Source organism: Elephantulus edwardii, unplaced genomic scaffold (assembly GCF_000299155.1).
Source record: "Elephantulus edwardii isolate Elephantulus edwardi_28Jun2011 unplaced genomic scaffold, EleEdw1.0 scaffold00286, whole genome shotgun sequence".
Taxonomy (NCBI): Eukaryota; Metazoa; Chordata; class Mammalia; order Macroscelidea; family Macroscelididae; genus Elephantulus; species Elephantulus edwardii.
In genome coordinates, this window is record NW_006400036.1 from 2,768,590 (window position 1) to 2,792,949 (window position 24,360).

The 24,360-nt window shown below is 42.3% G+C and overlaps 1 protein-coding gene across 1 annotated transcript in view; it reads left to right on the plus strand.

The window, feature by feature from the left end:
* The first annotated feature begins 23,524 nt into the window (after positions 1-23,524).
* The window catches only part of MYH10 (myosin, heavy chain 10, non-muscle), a 163,271-nt gene continuing 162,435 nt past the window's right edge, over positions 23,525-24,360 (plus strand). The window contains exon 1 of the mRNA XM_006900506.1: positions 23,525-23,628. The gene's annotated coding sequence lies outside the window, so the exon portion shown is untranslated. The remainder of the gene's footprint in view (positions 23,629-24,360) is intronic.

Consider the following 24,360-nt stretch of genomic DNA (forward strand, 5'->3'; position numbering starts at 1 on the left):
GATGTGGAGACATCTCAGCGGAGCTTCCACACTAAGACCAAACCCACTGTTGTCAGGCTGACTCTGATTTATGGTAGGTTTCCAAGATTGAAAAATTCGAGGATGACTCATGCCTCATCTTTCTCCTAAAGGTGACTGGTGGGCTCAAATCTCAGACCTTTCAATTAGGTGCCCAACATGTAACACACTATGTCACCAGGGATCCTTCCAGACTAAGGCAGATTAGGGGGAAAGAGCTGGCTCTCTACCTCCAAAAATTAGCTAATGAAAAATGTCATAGATCTCTCACTCACTCACTCACTCACTCACTCACTCACTCACTCACTGCTGTAGGGTCAGAACCAACTCATAGCTGATGGGTTTCCAAGGCTGTAAATTGCACGAGAGGAGATGCCCATTTTTTGATTGCTTGCTTGGGCACATCAAAACAGAGACCAACTGCTGGAGGAGGGCATTGTGTTTGGTGGAATAGAGGAGCAATGAGGGCATGAGAGACCCTTGGTGAGATGAATGTCCCAGGAACAGCAAGGGTACACTAGGATATGCCAGTGTCGATAAGGATGATTCAGAACAGGCCACACTCTGTTCTGTTCTACACAAGATCTCCATGAGTCAGAGTCAAATCAACAGCAACTATCACTGGAATGATCACAAGAGATAACACTTATAGAAGGTTATGTAATGTAATGTGTGTGCCAAGCACATAAAAGGCACTGTTAGCCATTATATATTTTTTAAAAAGTGATTAAGGGAGTGAGTGAATAACTAAATCAAAAGATGACTGAGTTGGTGGGAACAGCATTCAGGAATAACAATAAAAATTCTGAGGGTCACAGGAGCTCTGTGGTCTATGCTCTCCTTCTGAAACCCACCACTGCCATCCTCTACACAGACCCACGCTGTCTCAGGCAGGAGCCAGAGTTGGCCTGGCACGCAGATTGTTTGGCTGTGTTTCTTTGACAATTATAACTGAGGAATTCAGCTTATTTTGGGTGAAATCCCTGGAAGTCCAAGTTCAGATCTCAATCTGGGCAATGCAGCCACATTTTCCAGTGAGTAACTCCCTCCAATATAACTCCTGGCAAAAGACCCTGCGGGCACTGAGAGAATGTGCCATGTGCCGTCATGCGTAAATAGTAAGACCACTGCATAGAGGTTGACTCATGGGTCAGAGAAGGGGTATTTTGAAAGCTTGACCTCATTTGCAAACATGTGTTTGCACATACCTTTTGTCAGATGCAAATTTTCCGTTCTCAGTTTAGCTCCTAGAAATATTCCCTGAAATGACCATGAAGAGAAATAGTGAAACTCCAACTGGCCCTTCACTCTAGGTACAACTTCTAGTTGACTCTGGAGTCTCAACTACAAAGGGATACAGAGGAGAAATGTACAAAAAGGATTGTTGTTGTTGTTGTTATGTGCCATTAAGACTGCAACTCATACTGACTGTATGAATAATAGTCCTGATCCCTGACTTCTATTGAGCCACTCTCGCTGTCTTTAATTCACCTGGCCCCATTGCTACAGTCACTGTATCAGTCCACCTCAGCCATAATCTTCCTCTCCTGTGCTGACCTGTCACCTTTCTAAGCACGATGTCCTTCTCCTGGCCACATGCCCAAAGTATTTGAGCTGGAGTTTCAAAATCCTTGCCTCTAAGGAGCAACCTTGTCTCACCCTCTCCAAGGGCGAACCTGTTTGTTCTTTTATCACTCCATGGTATGTTCAATCTCTTTTTCAGCATCACAACTCAAAGACATTGATTATTCTTCTGTCATCCTTTGTCCAGCTCTCAAATGCATAGCAAGCAATTAAAAGACCATGGCCTGGATCAGGTGCATCTTTATCTAGACTGAGAGCATTGCTTTTTAGCATTCTTGAGATGTCATTGACAGCAGACTTTCCTAAAGCAACTCATCTTTTAATTTTTTGACTACTGGTCCCAAGAGTGTTGATTGTGGAAAAAACCAAGATGAAATTGCTAGCAGCTTAAATCTCTTCTCCATCTATCTTGGTGCTGTCAATGGGCTCACTGGTGAGAATCTTTGTTTTCTTCATGTTGAGATACAGTCCATATTGATGACTGCAACCATTGACCTTCTACAGCAAATGCTCCAAGTCCTCCTCAGATTTAGTGAACACAGTTGTGTCATCTGCATATCTCAAGTTGTCAATGAGTCTTGCTTCAGTCCTGATGCCACATTCTTCTTCATAAAGTCCAGCCTCCCAAATGATCTGTTCTGCAAATAGATTGAAAAGGTATAGAGAAACCATCAAATAAAATACAATTCATAGTGATGCTATGAACAACAGATCTGAACTCTGTCCTGTCCTGTACAATCCTGATCATTTCTGACATACTTGAGTCCATTATAGTAGTTACTGTGTCAATCCGTCTTTTGATGCTTCACTGACAACCCTCCACCATTCCAAGTATCACTTCCCTCTCCAAGGAATAGCCTCTCCTAGCAACATGCTAACAACACTAGCAAAGTATGTGAAACAATACTTTGTCTTTGTTGCCTCTGAACAACATTCTGGTTTCACTTTCTCCAAGACATATCTGTTGGTTTGGTTGATTGGTTGGTTGGTTGATTGGTTGGTTGGTTGGTTGGTTGGTTTGGCAGCCCATAGGATATCCCTTAGGATATCTCTGACACCACAGCTCAAAAACATCAATAGAATTGAACTCTATTTAGAAGAACGAGGTATTGGAATTTGTAGAAGGCTCATCAACAACATGCATTATGCAGATGACACAACCTTGTTTGCAGAAACTGAGGAGGACTTTGAAGCACTTACTTCAAAAGATCGAAGACTGCAGTCTTCAATACATTTCAACATTTCAACAAGAAAACAAAAATTTTTACCACTGGCTTGATAGGTAACATTATAATAGACGGAGAAATTATTAAAACTGCCAATGATTTCATCTTACTTGGGTCCACAATCAACACACTTAGTACCAATCATTAGGAGAGCAGGAGACAAATTGCATTGGGAAAGTCTGCAGTCAGGTATCTCTTTAAATTGCTGAGGAGCAATGCTGTCAGTTTGAGTACTAAGGTATGCCTGGTTTCAGTCACTCCTTTTCACTTTTACCAGAACAATAATAGATGTCAATTACTGAAGGTTACTCTATGCCACTGTGTCAGTCCATCTTGTTGAGGATATTATTTTTCTTTTTTGCTCTCCTGCTGCTTTACCAAACATAATGTCCTTCTCCAGAGACCGGTCCCACCTAAAATCATGTCCAGAGTTAATGATTTGGAGTCACCTTCTCCAATCTAAGGAATCTTCTAGCTTATGTCTTTTGCAGAAAGTTTGCCAACGCAATACCAAAAAGAAAGGTCTTTTGTTGCACAATGCAATCCATCATTTGATTTCTTGACTGGGCTTCCGTGGGCATTGATTGTGGATCCAAGTAAAATGAAATCCCTAACAATTTAAATATTTTCTCCATTTGTCATGGTTGCGAGTGTAACACAAGACTAGTAAGGTTTCATTCTACTGTTACATGGAGTTGTTTGATATGAGTTGGCACTAACTCAATGGCATCTAACAACAACACCACAACTCTGTACCAAGCACTATGTCACTCACTTTACACACTGAGACTCTTTAACTCTCATCTTGACTTTGATACATGGAAACATGGAGAAATTAAGTGATTTGCCCCAAATCATGAGGCAAGGTATGAACTCAACTTGCTCATTTCCATGAATTATTGAACCAAGATATGAATTCAATATGCTCATCTCCAAAGGATCATTGTTTCACAACTCTACTAGACAGTAAATGAGAATCATTGTTATTAGCTGCTGTCAGTTTGGCCTCTGATTTATGGGGACCCCACATGTAATGGAATAAAATCCTTGATTGCTCTGCATTATCCCCATGATCAGTTGTAGGATGAACTGTTGGAATCTTTACAGTTTTCTAAGGATCATTGTCAGTAATATATTGCCAGATCTTTATTCCTAAGCTATCTTGATTTGGAAGCTCTGCTGAAGCCTGTTCACCATCACAGAAACACTCTAGTGTCTACTGATTGAGGAGTGGTGGCTGTGCAAGAATACATTGTACTCCCTCTGTAATGGACAATGTCAAATATATGTAAAAGTAAAGCAGTATAACAAACTTCCATTTATGTATCCATCAACAACTTTAGCTTTAACTAACCCAATTTCTTTCAACAGTACTTCCTTCCCCTCTCCTGTACAATTTTGAAGCAAATCCCAGACATCACATTTTCCATCCACCAATATCTCAGTATGCCTCTTTAAAATAAAAATTTTATTTTAAAAATGCATTGAAGCTCAACATTAAGAAAGAAAGATTCTCACCACTGGGCCAATTGGCAGCATCATGATAGATGATGAAGAGATTAAGATTGTTAACAGCTTCAATTTGCTTGGTGCCACAATCAACACTCTTTTTTTTTTCTTTTATATTTTTTTAAATTTATTATTAATTCAATGAAAATTTACAGAGACTGGATTTCCATTCGTTCATTGTTGCACTTTTCTCCCCTTCCAACCCTCTCCGCTAGTATACTACCCTCTTGGAAAAGTAAAAGAAAAATTCTTTCATTGTTTTACAATCCCTCCCCCAAGGACCACTCCACTATACAGCCTTCACTCTGGACTCCTGTCGTGACAAAAATACCTAATAATTTTCCCTCTTAAACAGTTTTCTCTCTCATCTGTTTCAATGCAGTATACATTATTGAATACATCCTTCCCAGTCTCCTCCCAACCCCGAGGTCAGTCCTGCTTTATAACAGTGGCACCATGCGGTATTTGTACTTTTGTGACTGAGATACCTCACTCAGCATAATGTTCTCCAAGGTCACCCATTTTGAATAATATTGCATGAGTTCCTTGTTTTTTAATGCAGCATAGTATTACATTGTGTGAATATACCACAGCTTCTCTATCCATTCCTTTGTTGATGGGCACTTAGGTTGTTTCCAACTCCTTGCTGTTGTGAACAATAAAAGGTTGTTTCCAACTCCTTTCTATTGTGAACAATAAAGCTGCGACAAACATGGGTGTGCATATATCTGCTTGGTGTCAGTTATGACATACTCTTTAGGGTATATTCCCAGTAGTAGAATTGCTGGGTCGAATGGTATCTCTATTTGCAACTTTTTGAGAAAGCACCATACTGCCTTCCACAGTGGTTGCACCATTTTACACTCCCACCAACAGTGAATAAGGGTTCCAGTTTCTCTGCAACCTTGCCAGCATCTGTTGCTTGCTGTTCTGTTAAATTTTGCAATTCTGACTGGGATGAGATGATATCTCATAGTTGTTTTGACAATCAACACTCTTAATACCAGAAGTCAGGAACCCAAAAGACAAATTGCATTGGGAAAGTCTGCTGTCAGGGACCTCTCTAGAGTATTGAAGAGCAATGATGTCAGTCATAGGGTGCACCTGATCCAGGCCATGGTCTTCACAATTACGTATTATGCATCAGAAAGATAGACAATTAAAAAAAAAAGATGGACAATGACTAGGGATGATAGAATGACAATTGATACCTTTGAGCTATGGTGCTGGAGAGAAGTATTGAATATACCACAGATTGCTAAGAGAACAAACAGATCTGTCCTGAAGAGGGTGAGACCAGGCTGCTCCTTGGAGGCAAGGATTCTGAATGAAGCTCCATCTGACATTTGGGCATGTTGCAAGGAGGGCCCAGTCCTTAGTTGCCATGCTTGGGAAGGTGAAGGAACAGCACAAGAGAGGAAGACCCTCAATGAGGTGGATTGACTCAGTCACTGGGGTAATGGGGCTGGGTGTGTCAGAGACAATAAGGTTGGCTCAGGATAAAGCAGGGTTCAGAGAAATTGTACATAGGGTCGCTATGAGTTGCAAGTGACTTGATGGCACATAAGATCACATATCTGGGGGCGGGAAGAAGAACGAACTGGGGAGGAGGGTAGAGAAAACAGAACAACAATGAATGAATGAAAACCCAAAATCTCTGTAAATGTTCATTAAAACTAATAAAATGAAATAATAATTTTTTAAAAAGATCAAATATCTGTACTTAACTGTGGTACCACTGTTACACATAAAAAGAAATAATAATTCCTTTTTATTATCCAATAGCCAGTCAGTTCTCCAATTTATAAGTGTCTCATTTTAAAAATATATGTATACATACATATACATATGTGTTTTCAAAGATAAGAAGCCTTCGTAATACAATCGTTAAACAGTTGGTTACTAACGTTCCAACTCACTTAGTGGCTCTGCAGGAGAAACTCATGGCAATTTGCCTCCATATAAAGATTAAAACCAAGACTACAGCCAAAAAATTCACAATGTGACAGTCTACATGGGTCATTATAATTTGGGATTAACTTGATGACATACAAGAACTATATGTTATTTGTTGTTATGTTCCTTCGAATCACTTTTGACTCAGCAACACTTTGTACAAGAGCCTTAAACCCTGCTCTATTCTGTGCCAATCGCACTGTCTCTGATACACCCATCCCCATTACCCCAGTCACTGAATCAATCCACCTCATAGAGGGCCTTCCCCTCCTGTGCTGTCCCTCCATCCTACCAAGCATGATGTCCCTCTCCAAGGATTGGTCCCTTCTTACAACATGTCCAAAGTATGTTAGACGAAGCCTCAGAATCCTTGCCTCCAAGGAGGAGCCCGGTTTAACCCTCTCTGGGATGAATCTGTTTATTTATTTTTTTTTATTATTTTGTGTGCGTGTACCGTCAAATCAGATCTGACTGGTACAGGAGGATATTGCGCCTCCTTCTCCGGCAGAGCATCTGGTGGATTCGAACCGTGTTCCTCTGGGATTGCAGTGCAGCTTCTTGCCACTAGGCCACCAGAGCTCCCTTATTTTCTTAGCAGTCCATGGTACCCTCAATACTCTTCTCCAGCACCACAGCTCAAAGGCATCAATTCTCTTTCTATCTCCCATAGTCATTGTCCAGCTCTCTGAAGCATAGTAAGCAATTGTGAAGACTATGGCACAGTTTAGGCGCACTTTAGTCTCTAGACTGATATCATTGCTCTTCAGTACTCTGGAGAGGTCTCTGATAGCTGACTTTCCCAATGCAATTCATCTCTTGATTTCTTGGCTGCTGGTGCCAAGAGTACTGATTGTGGAACCAAGCAAATGAAAACTGTTAACAATCTCAATCTCTTTACCATCCATAATATTGCTATCAATTGGCCCAGTGGTAAGAATCTTTGTTTTCTTGATGTTGAGCTTCAATCAATATTGAAGGCTACAGTCTTTGCCCTTCTGCAGCAAGTACTTCAGGTCCTCCTCAGTTTCAGCAAGAAGGGTTGTGTCATTTGCATAACCTGATTCCACATTCCTCCTCATACAGCCTGGCCTCCCGGATGATCTGTTCTGTATATAGATTGAAAAGGTATGGAGACAGAAGAAAGATAGATGATAGATAGATATAGATAGAAAATGGATGATAGAGATACAGATCTATATATATACATATATAGAGAGATAGCATCCTACATAAATTCACATGTTGATTTCAGTTTGTTGGATTGTTTGAATCAGGATCCTAAAGACATTGACACAATAGTTGATTGTGATGTCTCTTAAGTTTCTTATGATCTTTGTACATCACTTATATATTATTTGATGAATAAATCAAGTTCATTGTGATGGCATTTGTCATCGTTTGCATCTTGCTGACTGAATTTCTTTGGTATGGTTCAAGATGTTCCTCTGCCCTCTCTATTTTCTGTAAATTGGTAGTTGGATCCAAAATCCTAATTATATTCAAGTGTGAACACTTGAATAGTTATATTTTATTGAGAAGACTTTGCAAAAGGCAGATTCTGAACAAACCTCTGAATATATTTTCTTATTTAATAATTTAAAAAATCCTATTGAATATAAAGAAAATTAAATCAAATCCACAAGAACCAAAGTTTGACCTTGAGTCTAACCTACCAGAATTTAAAGATCATTTCAAAAACAGGTTTGAAGCCTTGAGCCCTAATGAGTGAAGACCAGATGAGCAGATATCAAGAATATTATTCATGAAGAATGCAAAAAGTCATTACAAAGACAGAGGAGAAAGAAAAGAAATGGATGTCAGAAGAGACTCTGAATATTGCACTATAACGCCGAGAAGCCAAAGTAAATGAAAACAATCAAGAAGTTAAGGAGGTGAACAAAAGATCTTAAAAGGCAGGTCAGGACAACAAAGCAAAGTATTATAATAAAATGTGCAAGGAGGTGAAGTTGGAAAATCAAAAGGAACAAACTAATCTGGCACATCTTAAGCTGGAGCAACTGAAGAACAAATTCAAGCCTCGAGTTGCAATACTTAAGGATGCTGAAGGCAGAATGTTCAATGACCTAGAATGTATCAAGAGAAGATAGAAAGAGTACACAGAGGCATTATAACAAAAAGAATTGGATGACACAAAGGATTTAATGAAAAAATATATGATCAAGAGCCTATGGTAATGAAGAAGGAAGTTCAAGCTGTTCTGAAGAAGTTGGCTAGAAACAAGTCCTCAGGAATTGATGGAACACCAATTGAAATATTTCAGCAAACAAGTGCTTCCTTGGATGCACTCACCAAGTTATGCCAAGAAATCTGGAGGACAACTATCTAGCCAACTGACTAGAAGAGATCTATATTTATTCCCATTCCAAAAAAAGGTGACCCAACAGAGTGTGGAAATTATCAAACGATGTCACTAATATCACACACAAGTAAGATCCTGCTGAAGATTATCCAGAAACAACTGGGATAATACATCAGCAGGAAGCTGCCAGATGTGCAGGCTGGGTTTAGAAGAGGCCGTGGCACTAGGGACATCATAGCCAACACTGATGGAGCGTGGCTGAAAGCAGAGAGTACCAGAGGAATGCCTACCTGGGTTTCATTGACTGTGCAAAGGTATTTGACTGTGTGGGTTACAACAAATTGTACCTAACCTTGAGAAGATTAGGAATCCTAGAACAGTCAATTGTGCTCATGTGAAACCTATAATGGACCAGGAAGCAGTAGTAGAACAGGGCAGGGAATGCCACATGGTTCAGGATCAGGAAAGATGTGTGTCAGGGATGTATCCTATCACCATACATTTTCAATTTATTTGTAGAACAGATCATTTGGGATGCCAGACTTTATGAAGAAAAATGTGGCACCAGAATTGGAGGAAGACTCATCCACAACCTGCACTATGCAGATGACAAAACCTTACTTGCTGAAACTGAAGAAGACCTGAAGCTCTTGCTGCAGAAGGTCTAGGACTGTAGTCTTCAATATGGTTTGAAGCTCAACATTAAGAAAACCAAGACTCTCACCACTGGGTGAATTAGAAGCTTCATGATGGATGGTGAAGGGATTGAGATTGTTGATAACTTCAGTTTGCCCTGTTCCACAATCAACATTCTTGGCATCCGCCATCAGGAAATAAAAAGATGAAGTACATTGGGGAAATCTGTCAGGGACCTCCCCTAAGTGCGAAAGGGCACAATGTCAGACTAGAGATTAAAGTATTCCTGATCCAGGCCATGGTCTTCACAATTGCTTACTATGCACCTGAAAGCTGGATGATAACCAAGGATGATAGAAGAAGGATGCCTTTGAGTTATGGTGCTGAAGAAGAGTGTTGAACATACCGTGAATTGCCAGGAGAACAGGTCTGTCTTGCAGAGGGTGAAACCAGGCTGCTTCCTGGAGGCAAGGATTCTTAAGAACCATCTCACAAACTTTGGGTATGTAGCCAGGAGGGACTAGTCCTTGGGTAGGGATATCATGTTTGGAAGGGTGGAGGGACAATGCAGGAGAGGAAGACGCTGAATGAGATGGACTGACTCAGTGACTGGAGAAATAAGATTAGGTCTGTCTGAGATGATGAGGTTGGCTTTAGATAAGCAGGGTTCAGAGCTAATGTACGTAGGGTTACTATGAGTTGCGGGTGACTTGATGGCACATAGCAATAGCATCAACATTGGGTCTGTGCTTTCATCACATCATTTTACAGATAAGAACACTGAGACCTTGAGACGGCATCTAACTCATATACCTGTAAGTAGTTGTTGTTGTTAGATACCATTGAGTCAAGTACTACTTATAAAGATCCTATGAACAGCCATCCTGAAACCCGCCCCATCTTGTGCCATCTGATGATGAATCTCTGAGACACTAGAGCCCATTGTTGAAGTCAGAGTGTTAATCCATCTTGTTGGGAGTTTTCCTCTTTTTTACTGACCCTCCATCTTTCCAAGAATGATGTCTCTTTCCAAGGAATAACCTCATGTAGCTACATGTCCATAGTATGAAAGACAAAGCTTTGTCATCCTTGCCTTCGAGGAGCACTCTGGCCACAGCCTTCCCAGGACACATTTATTTGTTATTTCAGCAATCAATGGGATAGTCAGTATTCTTCTCCAGCATCTCAACTTAAAGACATAAATTCTCTGTCATAAATCCATTGTATAGCTCTCTCATGATTGAAAAGACCGTGACCTGAATCAGGCACACCTTAGACTGCAAACGGACATCATTGCTCTTCAGTATTTTGGAGATGTCCCTGACAACAGACTTGCCTAATGCAGTGTTGTTGTTCTTGTTAAGTGCTGTTGAGTTGTAGATGACCCATAATGAACCTATGAACGAAAGACTTGAACACTTGTATAACTTTCATCATTTCTCTAAGTTCATAGAGTTTTTAGAGGCAAGCTGTTTTGGAAGTGGATGCCACTCCTGCTTCCAAGCTTGTTTTAATCTGGGAGCTCCACCAAACACTGTCCACCATGGATAACCATTATTGCATTTGACACATCAGTGTCACAGTGTTTAGCATCACAGCAAACATGATTTACCTCTGTACAGCAAATAAGTCCACTCATTTCCTGACTTCTGGTACCAAGGGTGTTGACTGTTGATTCAAGCAAGGCGAAATCACTGGAAGGGTCAATCTTTTCTCCACCTGTCATAATGTGGATTGACTGCTGGGCCTGTGGTAGGGATCTTTGGGGTTTGTTTTTTTATGTTGAGATGTAATCCATACTAAAGGCTATCTGTCATCTTTGATTCTCTGCAGCAAGTGTTTCAAATAGCTGTAAGTTGTTGTTATGTGCTATTAAGTTGCCTGCAACTCATAGTGACCCTATGTACACTATCTCTGAAACCTACCCTATCCTGAGCCAGTCCCACTGACTACACATCTAATCCCATTACCCCAGTTACTGTGTCAATCCATTTCATCCAGTGTCTTCTTCCCCTGTGCTGTCCCTCCACCCAAGCATGATGTCCTTCTCCAAGGACTGGTCCCTCCTGGCCACATACTCAAGGTATGTGAGACAGATCTTAAAAAGCCTAGCCTCCAAGGAGAAACTTGGTTTCAGCCTCTTCAAGACAGATCTATTTGTTCTCTTAGTGATCCATGATATGTTCAAGACTCTTCTCCATCATCACAACTCAAAGGCATCAACTCTTCTTCTGTCATCCTTGGTCATTGTCTAGCCCTCTGATGTATAGCAAATAATTGCAAAGACCAAGGCCTGCATTAGGTGCACTTTAATCTCTAGACTGACATCATTGCCCTTTAGTGCTTAGGGGAGGTCCCTGACAGCAGACTTCCCCAGTGTGAATAGTCTTTTGATTTCTTGAGTGCTGTTGCCAAGAGTGTTGATTGTACAACTGAGCAAGCTGAAATTATTAACAACCTCAATCTCTTCTCCATCCATGATGGTGCTGCTAATTGGCCCAGTGGTGAGTATCTTTGCTTTCTTGATGTGGAGCTTTAATCCACATTTATTTAAAACTACAGTCCTTGACCTTCTGCAGCAAGTGCTTCAGGTGCTCCTCAGTTTTGGTCCTTCCCATTTGGTCTAGATGATTAGTCAATGTGTCGTGTTACCGACAGGGAGAGGTAATCAAGGTACATTTTGAAGATCATGACTAACCCATACTCCTTTACATTTCTTTTGCTCAGATATACAAAAGAAGTAGTCCTAAGTATATATATGTGTTTGCATATATATCGAGTGCACCTTATTTAAGTTTAGTATATATTTAACTACACTTGTAGCTAGCATTGCTTTTCCACCTTGTATTTGTTTTTATAAAACTTATTCTCATATTATTTCTTCTCTAGGTTCTGTATTCTTCACATATTATCTAAAATTCCACGCCAGGAACACACTGATTAATAACCTCCCACGTGATTTACCCCTACTGAAAACCTGCTGGAGGGTCACCTATGGGTCTTTTCTGACTTGACAGTACATAAGAACAGCAATGATGGAAAATAATGAAAAAGCACTAAAAACTTCCTATGAGAAGCTGTGTTTCAGTCCTTCCAGAAAAGTAAGTGTAACAGTAAAAATAGAGAATAACACTTATCGGCAGCTAGTTTGCACATGGCTCTGTGTGAAGACTTTTATGAATATTATCTTACTGGGTTTGACCCTTACAGAAACCCTGAAAAGCAAGTACTATTTCTGTTCCTCAGATGAGGAAATTGAGGCTCAGAGAGGGTAAGTAACTGCCCAGTGTCAAGCAGCATGTTTCAAACATGAAAAGCCTTGGATAAAAATATCTTCCAAGAATATCACTGATTTGGATTTTCAAAACAACCTCAAATGAGATGCCCACACACCTTTTTGCCTGAAGAGTCACATCTATTTTCAGCAAATCCAAGGCAAATTATTTCTTTTTTTCTCTACAGCTGATGTGTAGGACTGATACAAAAAAAAGCAAGCAGTCCTGTCATTTAAAGTTGAGGCAACAGCATGTTGCTTCCTGGGACAAGCTTCAGGCTTCATGAAAAATTCAACCTCCTGACACCAACATATTCCCATCAGACCTCTTGTATCAGGGATCAGCAGAAACTCTTGAGACCAACAACCCCAATCTCATTTCTCCCCACCGACCAGATGCATGCTTCTCATACTTTGTGTCTCCAAAGGCCTGTTCCTTTCTTCATCAGCCACCACCGGTGAAATCATACCCCAGACCCTCAACAAACAACCTATCTTTGTGATTTGCCAACATCAACACTAGCAATTGTTATTATCACTTTGCTATGATTTTTTTCTTTCATTGTTATTTTATCCTTTCTGTTTAATGTTATGGCTTCCTCTTCCCTTTTTGTTTACTTCTTAAATATTTACTGAAGGAAATATTTACACTAGAGGCTTGAGGGTCTCCAGCTATATATGGTTTGGTGTTAACGATTAGGAACGTCTGGGATCACTTCCTACCTTTTCTGCAACATGTTTAGTCTGTGCTGTGATTAAACATTAATATCCCCCACCATTTCCTGATAGTACTTTTCCTGGCCTTTGCTTTACCCTTGCTCTCCCAGCCCACCAATCCCAATGGTTGCAATTCTGCCCATTTTTCAAGTTCTGTTGAAATGACTCCCCTTCCCCAAAAATGTGGAGAATCTCTCCATCCATCCATCCATCCATCCCTCCATCCATCCATCCCTCCATTCGTCCTTTTGTCCATTCATCCATCTGCTTGTCCATTCATCCTTTTCCCAATAGATCTTTACTATCTCTATCTACTTGATGTCAGGCACTGATATAATTGCTGGGAATACAAACTAAGCAACATTTGTCCTGTGTGCAAGGTATTTACAGTCTAGACCTGATTGTCCAATATGGTCACCATTAGCTGCATGTAGTTGTTGAGTATGTCGAATGATGCTCTTGTTTTGTGCCATCAAGTCACTTGCAATTCATAGTGACCCTAAGTACAACAGCCCTAAACCTGAGCCAAATGAGCCAATATTATTGTCTCTGACACACCTATCCCCATCACCCCAGTAACTGATCAATCCATTTCATCTAGGCTTTTCCTCTCTTGCATTGACCCTCCACCCTCCCAAGCATGACATCCCTTTCCAAGGACTGATTCCGTCTTGCAACATGTCCAAAGTATGCCAGACAAAGCATCAGAATCCTTGCCTCCAAGGAGCTGCCTGGTTTCACCCTCTCAAGGATAACCTTGTTTGTTCTCCTAGTAGTCCACGGTATATTCAGTACTCTTCTCCATCAGCACAGCTTAAAAGCATCAATTCTCCTCTCATCCCTAGTCATTGTCCAGCTTTCTGATGCATAGCAAGTAATTGCAAAGACTATGGCCTGGATCAGGGGCACCTTAGTCTCCAGACTGACATCGTTGCTTTTTAGTACTTTGGAGAGGTCATTAACAGCAGACTTTCCCAATGCAATATGTCTTAATTTCCTGGCTGCTGGTACCAAGAGTGTTGATTGTGGAGCCAAGCAAACTGAAGCTGTTAACAATCTCTTCATCATCTATTACGAGGCTACCATTTGGCTCAGTGGTGAGAATCTTTTCTTGATGTTGAGCTTCAATCCATATTGAAGGCTGCAGTCTTAAATCTTTTGCAGCAAGCCCTTCAGGTCCTCTTCCATTTCAGCAAGCAGGGTTGTATCATCTGCATAATGCAGATTGTTAAGGAGTCTTTCTCCTATCCTGATGCAACATTTCTTCCCTTCCTAGAGCCCAGCCTCCTGAATAATCTGTTCTACATATAGATTGAAAAGGTATGGAGATAGGACACATCTCTGGCATACACTATTCCTGATTTTGAACCATGCAATATTTCCTTGCTCTGTTCTGACGACTGTCACCTGCTCTGAGTATAGGTTTTGCATAAGCACAATCAAGTGTTCTGGAATTCCCATTCTTCTCAGAGTCAGCCACAGTTTGTTGTGGTCCAAACTGTCAAATGTCTTTGCATAGCCAATGAAACACAGACATTCCTCTAGTACTCTCTGCTTTCAGCCAAGATCCAGCTAACATTAACTACAATATCCCTAGTACCATGGCCTCTTCTAAACCCAGCCTACTCTTCTGGTCAAATACAGCTAGTCTAAGTGAAGATGCTATATGTGTAATACCTATCACATTTCAAACACCATGGGGAATAAAAGTAATATCTTGTCATGATGACTATTTCATTGAAATGATGACAATCTATGTTGTTGTTAGGTATCATTGAGTGGACAGCTATATAGACATTAAATAAAATTAAAACTCTTTTCACTTTTTAAAATGTTTACATGTTTAAAATGTTTAAATGTTGTTGTTGTTGTTAGATGTTGTTGAGTCAAGTATGACTCATAGAAAAGCTATGAAAAAGAGACCTGAACCCTGTTTTATCCTGCTGCACCATCCTCACACTTCCTGACACCCAAGAGCCCATTGTGGCAGTCAGCATGCCAATCCACCTAATTGAGGGTTTTCCTTCGCTGACCCTCCACCCTTCCCAACATCATATCTAACAAATAGCCCCCAACATGCCCAAAGTATGTGAGGCAAAGCATCGTCATTCTTGTTTCCAAAGAGCACTATGGCTGCAAACTTTCCTGTATCTGTTCATTCTCCTGGTTGTCCATGGGATGTTCAGTGCTTTTCTCCAACACCACAGTTCAAAGGTGTCAATTATTTTTCTGTCATCCTTATTCATTGACCAGCTCTCAGATGCATAGCAAGTGTTTGGAAAGAATATGGCCTGTATCAGTCGCACTGTAGTTATCAAACTGACATCATTACTCCTCAATAATTTGGAGACCTCTCTAACTGTAGATTACCCCAGTGCAATGCATCTCCTTAACCAAGGGTGTTAATTGTGGATCTAAGCAAAATGAAGCTATTGACAGTTCAATCTCCTCTCCATCCAACATGATGTTGCCTATCAATCTTGTGGTGTAAGAATCTGTTTTCTTGACATTGAGATGCAATCCATTCTGAAAGCTACATTCCTTGATCTTCTACAACAAGGGCTTCAGGCCCTCCACAGTTTCAGCAAGTAAGGTATCATCTCCGTAATGCAGGTTATTGAAGAGTCTCTCTCCATGTTAATATGTAGATAACTTAAAATTACAGCTGTGTCTTGTATTGTACACTTCTTTTTCCTTTGAAAGTTCTGCACTCCATTTCATATGTAGCTTTCTCTGAAATTATTTTCTTCCTTTCTTTGTCCAGTTAGTGAATGATGATTCTTTTAGATTGTGTTTTCAGCTTTACCTACTTCAAGAAGACTTTCTGAGGTTTCTTCCTATTTTAACCCCTGTCACCATAGTCAGTTAATTGACCCTCTTAGTGTCCTTGGATCTTAGATGTACTTCTCATAATGTGTTATGACACTATATTGTGTTCTCTCAACCTTTGGGGATGAGAATTCTCTCTCTAAATCTGCTGAAAGCTGTAGCTTTTCCTCCTAAGAAAAAAAGAGCACACAGTAAATTTTGCATACAATTTCAGAGAGTTGCAGAACCCCAAAGCCCTTAAGGCAGCTATGCACTCCAAATTAAGTTGTTGTTGTTGTTGTTAGATGCTATCGTGTTGAATACAACTCATAGCAATCCTACGAACAACAAATCTGAACCTCGCCCTATACTATACCAGCCTCACTGTTATGCTCAGGACCACTGCAGTATTCACTATATCAGTTAATATCTTTCTTGGCTCTCTACCTTTTCCAGGATGATGTCTCTCTCCAAGGACTGGTTCCTCCTGAAAATATGCCCAAAATAAGTGAGATGACGTTTCACCACCCTTGCCACGAAGAAGTATTCCAGTTGCACTTCCTTCAAGGCAAATTGTTCTTTTGGTGGTCCATAGTATATCCAATACCCTTTGCCAACACCACAGTTCAAAGACATTGATTATTTTTCAGTCTTCTTTATTCATTGTCCTAATTTCAGATGCATAGGAAGCAATACTAAGAGCTCTGGCTATATTATAATGATCTGCTTATTTCTTTATATCTCTCATTGGATATAAGATACGTGTCTTTAGAGTAGGAACTATGTCTATCTCATTACGGACATTTCCTCAGCACCTAGGTATAGTCCCTAGACACCAGAAATCCAGTAAATATTTGTCACTGGTATTGCTCTAAAACATTAGGGAACTCTGGAAGCCTCATGGCAAGAATCTATGCTGCAATCCCAAAAGCATGTGGTTCAAGGCCATAAGCCACTCCACGGGATGGCAATCTCCTCTCCTGCAAGGATTTTCATCCCTTCATTTTTCATAGTCAAATGATATTTGGTTTAGTCATACGTTACAAGGATGGTGAGAAGTCCTAAATTAATAATTTTTAAAGAATCCCTTCTCAAGCATTATTCAACCACACTAGAGTTTTAAGTGGTCCAAGAAAATTTTTTCTTTCCCTGCCCACTGAAGTCTCTGTTTTTCCATTACCCCTTTTGTTTCAAGACACCACTGCTGAACACTGATGCTGACATTAGTCAAGAATTATTGCTCTGAGCCGGCAGCAAGATGGTTCCCAAGGTCCTGCCACTTATAGGCATCACATTCAAAGTGACCCATTGTCTACACGTCTCCTAGACACCCGTCCTCTTTCATGAGTGTCAGAGAAACAACCCTTTAACTCAAAACATCCTTCTCATCCCTCTGGGATGGTGTGCTATCATGCCTCTCAATAAGACTATACAAGGGACTGGAAATGCAAATGAATGTCTGGAAAGATGAGGCAAATAATGAGTGTAATAGTGCAGCTTTTCATTAAAGAAAAGCTTGGAAGAACTCTAGAAGCCCTAATCCACAACATAAAAAGTCTTCCAAGCATCCTGAAAAACCTACAACCAGGAGAGGATAAAATAGATGAATGGGACCTTCTAAGAATCAAATTCCTATGGACATCCAAAAACTTCTCCAACGGGGTAAAAAGGGAAAAAGTATTTGGTAATGACATGTCAGATAAGGAACTTATACCTAGAATTTATAAAATACTCAGGAACCACAACAAGATAAAGGTAAACAATCCAATTGAAAAATGGGCACAGGATATTAACAGAAACCTCACCAAAGAAGACATTCAGATGACAAACACACACATGAAGAAATGTTCAAAATCCCTAGCTCTAAGAGAGATGCAAATAAAAACAACTATGAGATATCATCTCATCCCAGTAAGAATAGCAAAATGTAACAGAACAGCAAACAGCAAATGCTGGTGAGGTTGTGGAGAAACTGGAACCTTTATTCACTGTTGGTGGGAGTGTAAAATGATGCAACCACTATGGAAGGCAGTATCGTGCTTTCTCAGAAAGTTGCAAATAGAGATACCATTTGACTCAGCAATTCCACTACTGGGAATATACCCCGAAGAAACCATAACTGCCACCCAGGCAGATATATGTACACCCATTTTTATCCCAGCTTTGCTCACAATAGCAAAGAGATGGAAACAACCCAAGTGCCCATCAACAAATGAATAGAGAAGCTGTGGTATATTCATTCACACAATGGAATACTACTATACATTGAAAAACAAGGAACTCATGAGATATTATTCAAAATGGGTGACCCTGGAGGACATTATGCTGAGTGAAGTATCTCAGTCACAAAAGGACAAATACTGCATAGTGCCACTGTTGTAAAACGGGACTGACATTGGGGTTGGGGAGAGACTGAGAAAGATGGGTTTAATAATGTATACTGCATTAAAACAGATGAGGGAGAAAACTGTTTAAAAGGGATATGTGATTAGGTATTATTGTCATGATAGGAGTTCAGAAAGAAGGCTGCACAGTGGAGTGGACTTGGGGCAAGGGATTGTATAACAATGAAAGAATTTTTCTTTTACTTTTCCAAGAGGGTAGTGTTTTGGGGGGGAGGGTTGAGAGGAGAGAAATGCACAACAATGAATGAATGGAAATCCAAAGTCTGTAAATTTTCATTAAAATTAATACTAATAATTTAAAAAAAAATAGGGCAGCTTTAACGACAAGAGTGGTGAATACAACGGTAAACTACAGACCACATGCCTTGATCTAAAAAGCAACATTTATTAACTTCAACAAATTGAACCTGACTCTAAAGCTTTGTCTTATTGGATCACACAATGTGTGATCTATTGCGTACAACTTCTTTTACTGAACCAGTAATTTGGTTTTGGGTTTTTTTAAAGGTTCATTCCTGTTATCTTATTTATCTCTACTTTGTCCCTTTTTTGCTGTCATCCCACTGTATAGACAGAGGACAATTTGGCTATCTATTCATCAGTTGGTGGACATTTAGATTGTTTTCATCTTTTGGCAATTACAAATAAAGTTGCTAAGAACATTTGCATGAAAGTCTTTGTGTTGATATTTATTTACCTTTTTTCCCCTGTAGATACCTAAGGGTAGAATTGTCTGGCCATAAATGAAATGTTTAAATTTATAAGAAACTGCCAACCTATTCTCCAAAGCAGATGCATGATTTTTCATTCCCACCAGAAAGGACTTTCCACATTCTGGACACCAGTTGCTATCATGATCAGCCTTTTATATTATGATCATTTTAATGGGTGTGAAGTGCTATCTCCTTTTGGTCTGGGTTTATATTTCCCAGCAATGATGTTGGACAGTTCTTTATTTTTAAATGCTGGCGTTCATTCAAATGTTTTAAATGTTGCCTATCAGCACTGTACAGATGGAATAGTTAGAACAAAACAGGTTCATGGGCTGGAACTACCCTTAGGAAACAAGCTTGGACTTCTGACCTAGACCTTGCATGGTTAGTGACCTCTTTCTTGGGGGATAAAAGCAATTCAGACCTCCAGCAAAAACTACTCTGGGGAGAAGGGGAAGGCTTTCTTAATCTATTATAGTCAACTTGTAGATTAGAACAAAAACACGTAGCCAGTTTCTCAGTGGATTTATTCATAATGGTACTCCCTTAACCCCTAACTCTGGCCTCGGTAAATCATCTTGTTACATATTTATAGAATGAACCCTTTGGATTTGTATCTCCTTTTTTATAGATGAGGTTAATTAACTAATCAAAGGTTATTAAGTAACTAGTAAATGGCATAGCTGAACTCAAAAGACAGGTTTGCTTGGTTTGAAATATCAAGTTTTCCCCATTGCGATCCGCTTCCTATGTTAGAGAAGTGCATGTTGTTGTTGTGTGTCATCAAGTCAGAATCAACTCAAAGCTAAACCTCCAGAGGGTTTTCAGAGGCTGTAAACGGCACAGGAGGAGATTGTCCCTCTCTGCTGCGGAGCAGCTGGTGAGTTCAAACCCCTTGTCTTTGAGTTGACAGCACAGCTCTTTACCACCAGAGCTCCTCAGAGAAGCCTATCAGGGAACATCAAATGGCAGCAGATTTAGGGATGAAGGTACAGTGTGAGGGTGAAACTGGAGTCAAGAAAAGCTCTCCTGGAAAGGATGATGAAGTGAAGAAGGCTAGATATGGAGAGGTAGAAATCCAAGAAGGTTTAAGACTGGCTTTATTAATAGACAAAGTAGGAAGAGAGCCCTTCGGGGTAATGCAGTGACAGTGAAGTGGCAGGAAACACGAGGTTCTGGGACCAACAATATTTGCAGTTTCCCTCTACTCAAGTAGTGATATCTAGCAGACAAAGGAAAATGTAGCAATCACATCCAAGAGAGGCCAAGGCAAAACATTCATTTGAGGACGTTTTTACTAATTATTTCTCATTGAGGAGGACCTGGAGCGCTGGCTGCAGAAGGTCAAGGATTGCAGCCTTAAATATGGATTCAACAACAAGAAATCAAAGATTCTTACCACTGGGCCAATTGGTAGCATCATAATAGATGGTGAAGAGATTTAAGACTGTTAACAGTTTTTGTTTACTTGGCTCCACAATCAACACTCTTGGTACCAGCAGCCAGGAAATTAAATGACGAATTACATTGGGAAAGTCTGCTGTCAGTGACCTCTCCAAAGTACTGAAGAGCAGCGATGTCATTCTGGAGACTTAGGTGCGCCTAATCTTTGCAGTTACTTGCTATGTATCAGAGAGCTGGATGATGACTAGAGATGATAGAAGGAGAATTAATGTCTTTGAGCTGTAGTGCTGGGGAAGAGAACTGAACATATCATGGACTGCTAAGAGAAAAAAACAAGTTCATCCTAGAGAGGGTGAAACCAGGCTGCTCCTTGGAGGCAAGGATTCTGAAGGTTTATCTAATCTACTGTGGAAATGTTGCAAGGAGGAACCAGTCTTTGGAGAAGGATGTCATGCTTGGGAGGGTGGAAGGACAGCACAAGAGAGGAAGACCCTTGATGAGATGAACTAAATCAGTGACTGGGGTAATGGAGGTAGTTGTGTCAGAGACAATAAGATTGGCACAGGATAGAGCAGGGTTTAGGGCTATTGTACACTCGATGGCACACAAAACAACAACAACAAACATGTTTATGATGCTTATCTCTGGGAGCTTCCTGCCCTTCTCTTCTGACGGCTCAGAGTTTTATTAAAGTTATGAGAAAGCACAGGGCTGCTATGTCCCATTCTCTAAGTATGCAATACTCTGCTTTCAGAAGTGATTGGCTACTGATAAAGCTGAGGTAAGTCATTGTTTGGTGTTCTCTGTAGTTGTTATGTATTGTTGATTTCTACTCATTTAAAAAAAAAGACAAACAAACCGCAAACCCAACCAAACTGGTGCCTCCCAGTTGATTCTGGCTCATGACGACCTTGTACAGCAGAGTGGAACTGGCCCATAGGGTTTTCCTGGCAGCAATAGAAGAGAGCAGATGGTCAAGTCTGTTCTCCCACTGAGCGGCTGTTGGGTTTAACTCATGACTTTTTCCATCAGCAACTGAGTATTTAACCACTGTGCTTGCTACCAGGGCTTCTTTGGTCTTTAAATCTATTTATATTTAAGGGAGCACTGGTGGCCTAGTGGAAAGGAGCTGCCCTGCCATCCCAAAGGCATTAAGTTCCAGCCTCTGACAACCCACTGGAGGGACAGCTATTGGGTGGGTTCTGACACAATGGCATGCAGCAACAATAAACCAATTTAAAAATTCAGAGGAGTAATGGTCCTTATCATCCACATATCACCTTTCACAAGGGTCTACGAGTTTTTCCAAGTGTCTTAGAAAATGTTATACAGTTTTCTGGTATTACATAGTTAACTGGTATTCAGTGGGCAGACTGTATTAAGACAAACAGACCTCTTCTTGGAGCCAAGCCACTAGACACCTGGATGAGGGGCAGCTGTTCTAGTAAGCAGGTGGGGGTGAGGAACCAGAAGTGCCAAGACAAAGGGACAATATGAGACAGATTCAGACTTCCCCAGGAAAGACTCTGCTCAGGCTGGGTACCGTTTCTGAATTGTACCTGCCCTTTCTTGCCATTTCCTGCCTTGTTTTATTCACTCTTTATAAGACTGGCAGTGTCCTATACTTCTGCACTTAATCATACCATTGTATCAAAACACACGCAGATTCTATATTAAATATCTACGTCCAATTGTAAATTTTTGTAATTTTCACTTTACATAAGTGATTTTGATAGTGTAATAGAAGATGTGTTACATCTACATATACTTTATACATATATAAGAGTGGTGTTGCAATGGACTAGATTCTGCAGACATTTATTAATTGATTCCTCTTTCCTCATTCCTTATTTTGGAGTTTTTCCATTTTCCGGTCTCAAACGATTTCTAAGACCCTCGAAAAACTCATAGGCCCTTAGGGCTATGACCAATAGCCTTGCAGAAGCGCAGTCTTACATTCCTAAGAATTCCTTACAGACGCACTTAGGCAATGAGTTCTATTTGAGGAATGAATGAATGAGGTGAACGAAGTCCTTCCTCTCCCCCATCTCTCCCAGGCAGGATCGCCTCTCATTATTCTGGAATTTAGCCCCGCCTGGGGGCTGTGTAGGAAGGCTCTCTTCCGTAACACTGAAACTGCGACAGCAGAGAAACCAGTGCTGGCCGGGTCAGCTCCAGAACCCGGGTTCGGACAGCGGCCTGAGCAGGGCCACCGCAGGCAGCGCCCCGCATAGCCTGTGCGCATGGGCAGAGCTACACCCCAGACCTGCCTCACCTCCCCCACTGCAGGTGAGCCGCACCGAGCAGCCCCTACTCCCTGCAGCCCGGGGGTGACGTAAGGCCTCTGGACCGCGCTCCGGCCCCGCCCCTGCGGGGAGCGCTAGGGGCCGAGGACTCGGAGCTGGAGTCCGTATTGTACCGGGACACGCCGGCTGCGGCAAAGAGAGTGGCCAAAAGCTCGAGTGGGCTGCAGATGCGGTCCTGACGTAGGAATAGTTGCGTCCTGTCAGATCTCGGGGCCCTGAGGTGGCCGCTGCGTTACACCTGACTCACGATTCCCACCGCGGAAGACAGTGCGGAGTGCAGGTCCCTGCAGGGTCTGCACCCGCTGCCTCGCGGGATTGCCAGGCGCCCCGCCAGCCTCAGCTGTCCATCTCCGCGCGAGCCAGCCAATCGCGTACGAGTGCCGCGGCCGCACCTCCCGGAGTCGGTGATGGGCGTGAATGGTAGCCTAAGAAATCTGGTCTTTGTTTGCCTGGGTTGGGCGCGGGAGCCAATGAGCATCATTCAGGTTGGTGGAGGGAGCCGAACTAGGGAGAGGTAGCTTCGTTCGGGTTGCTAACGTCTTCCCTTGGAGATGGGCGCGCAAACGGACCAGTGGGTCTGGGGGCGGCGGTGATGGGCGTGGAGCTGGCCCAATGAGGGTGGGAGTGGGTGGGGCAGAGCCAACCAGCAGTGCTAAAGGATCCCCGCGGAGGGAGCGGTGGGTTTGGGACTGAGACGCTGGATCTGTGGTCGCGGCTGGGACGTACGCCGGCGCCACCATCTTCGGCCGGAGGTGAGAGGTGCGGCTAATCAGGTCCGAGTTCAATGGCTGGAGGTGGGACATTTAAAGAGGAGAAAGAAGGATCCCTGGCTGGGGCCGCTGGGCGGCCTGGGGGGCCTGGAACGGAGCCGGAGCGGGAGCTAGGGGAAGGCAGAAGGGGCTCTCGGTGGGAGGGTTTGTGCTGCTGGAGCTGTGGCTTTGAGCTTGGGGGACCTCGGAGATATTGGGACGGCAGTGGGTGGGGGGACCCCTGAAAGGGCGGGGAATGAGCTCCGCGAGGATGAAGCCCCTGGCTGCAGGGATGGGGCCTGGGCAAGAGAGACTCCTGGGGGTGCTGGTTGGGGATGGAGGTCGGGGGGTGGGGACGTGGGGCCCTGATACTCGGTGTGGAGACTACGGGGGGCGCAGGCTTGGGTGCTCCCAGTGCGGTGGTCGGAGGGCGGCGTCCTGGAATGTCCCGCGGGCGTGTGTTTGCCTCCCGGGAGGGGAGAGGGGATTCCAGGGGCGGACTGGAGAGCGCGATTCTGGGGGGATGCGGCATTGGTCTCGGGGCGCAGGACAGAGGGATCCCCCAATTGGGTCGCTGGGTGGGCTAGGCCAGGCCGAGTGCCCCGCGCCGCGGAGGGTCTCGGCCGGCTGCGGCGGTCCTGGACCCGCGAGGTGGAGGGCTGGGCTCCATGCAGCCGGCAGGGTCGTGGCGCGGAGCCGGCGCGAGCGCGGGCAGGGGCGAACTCGGTGCTGCGG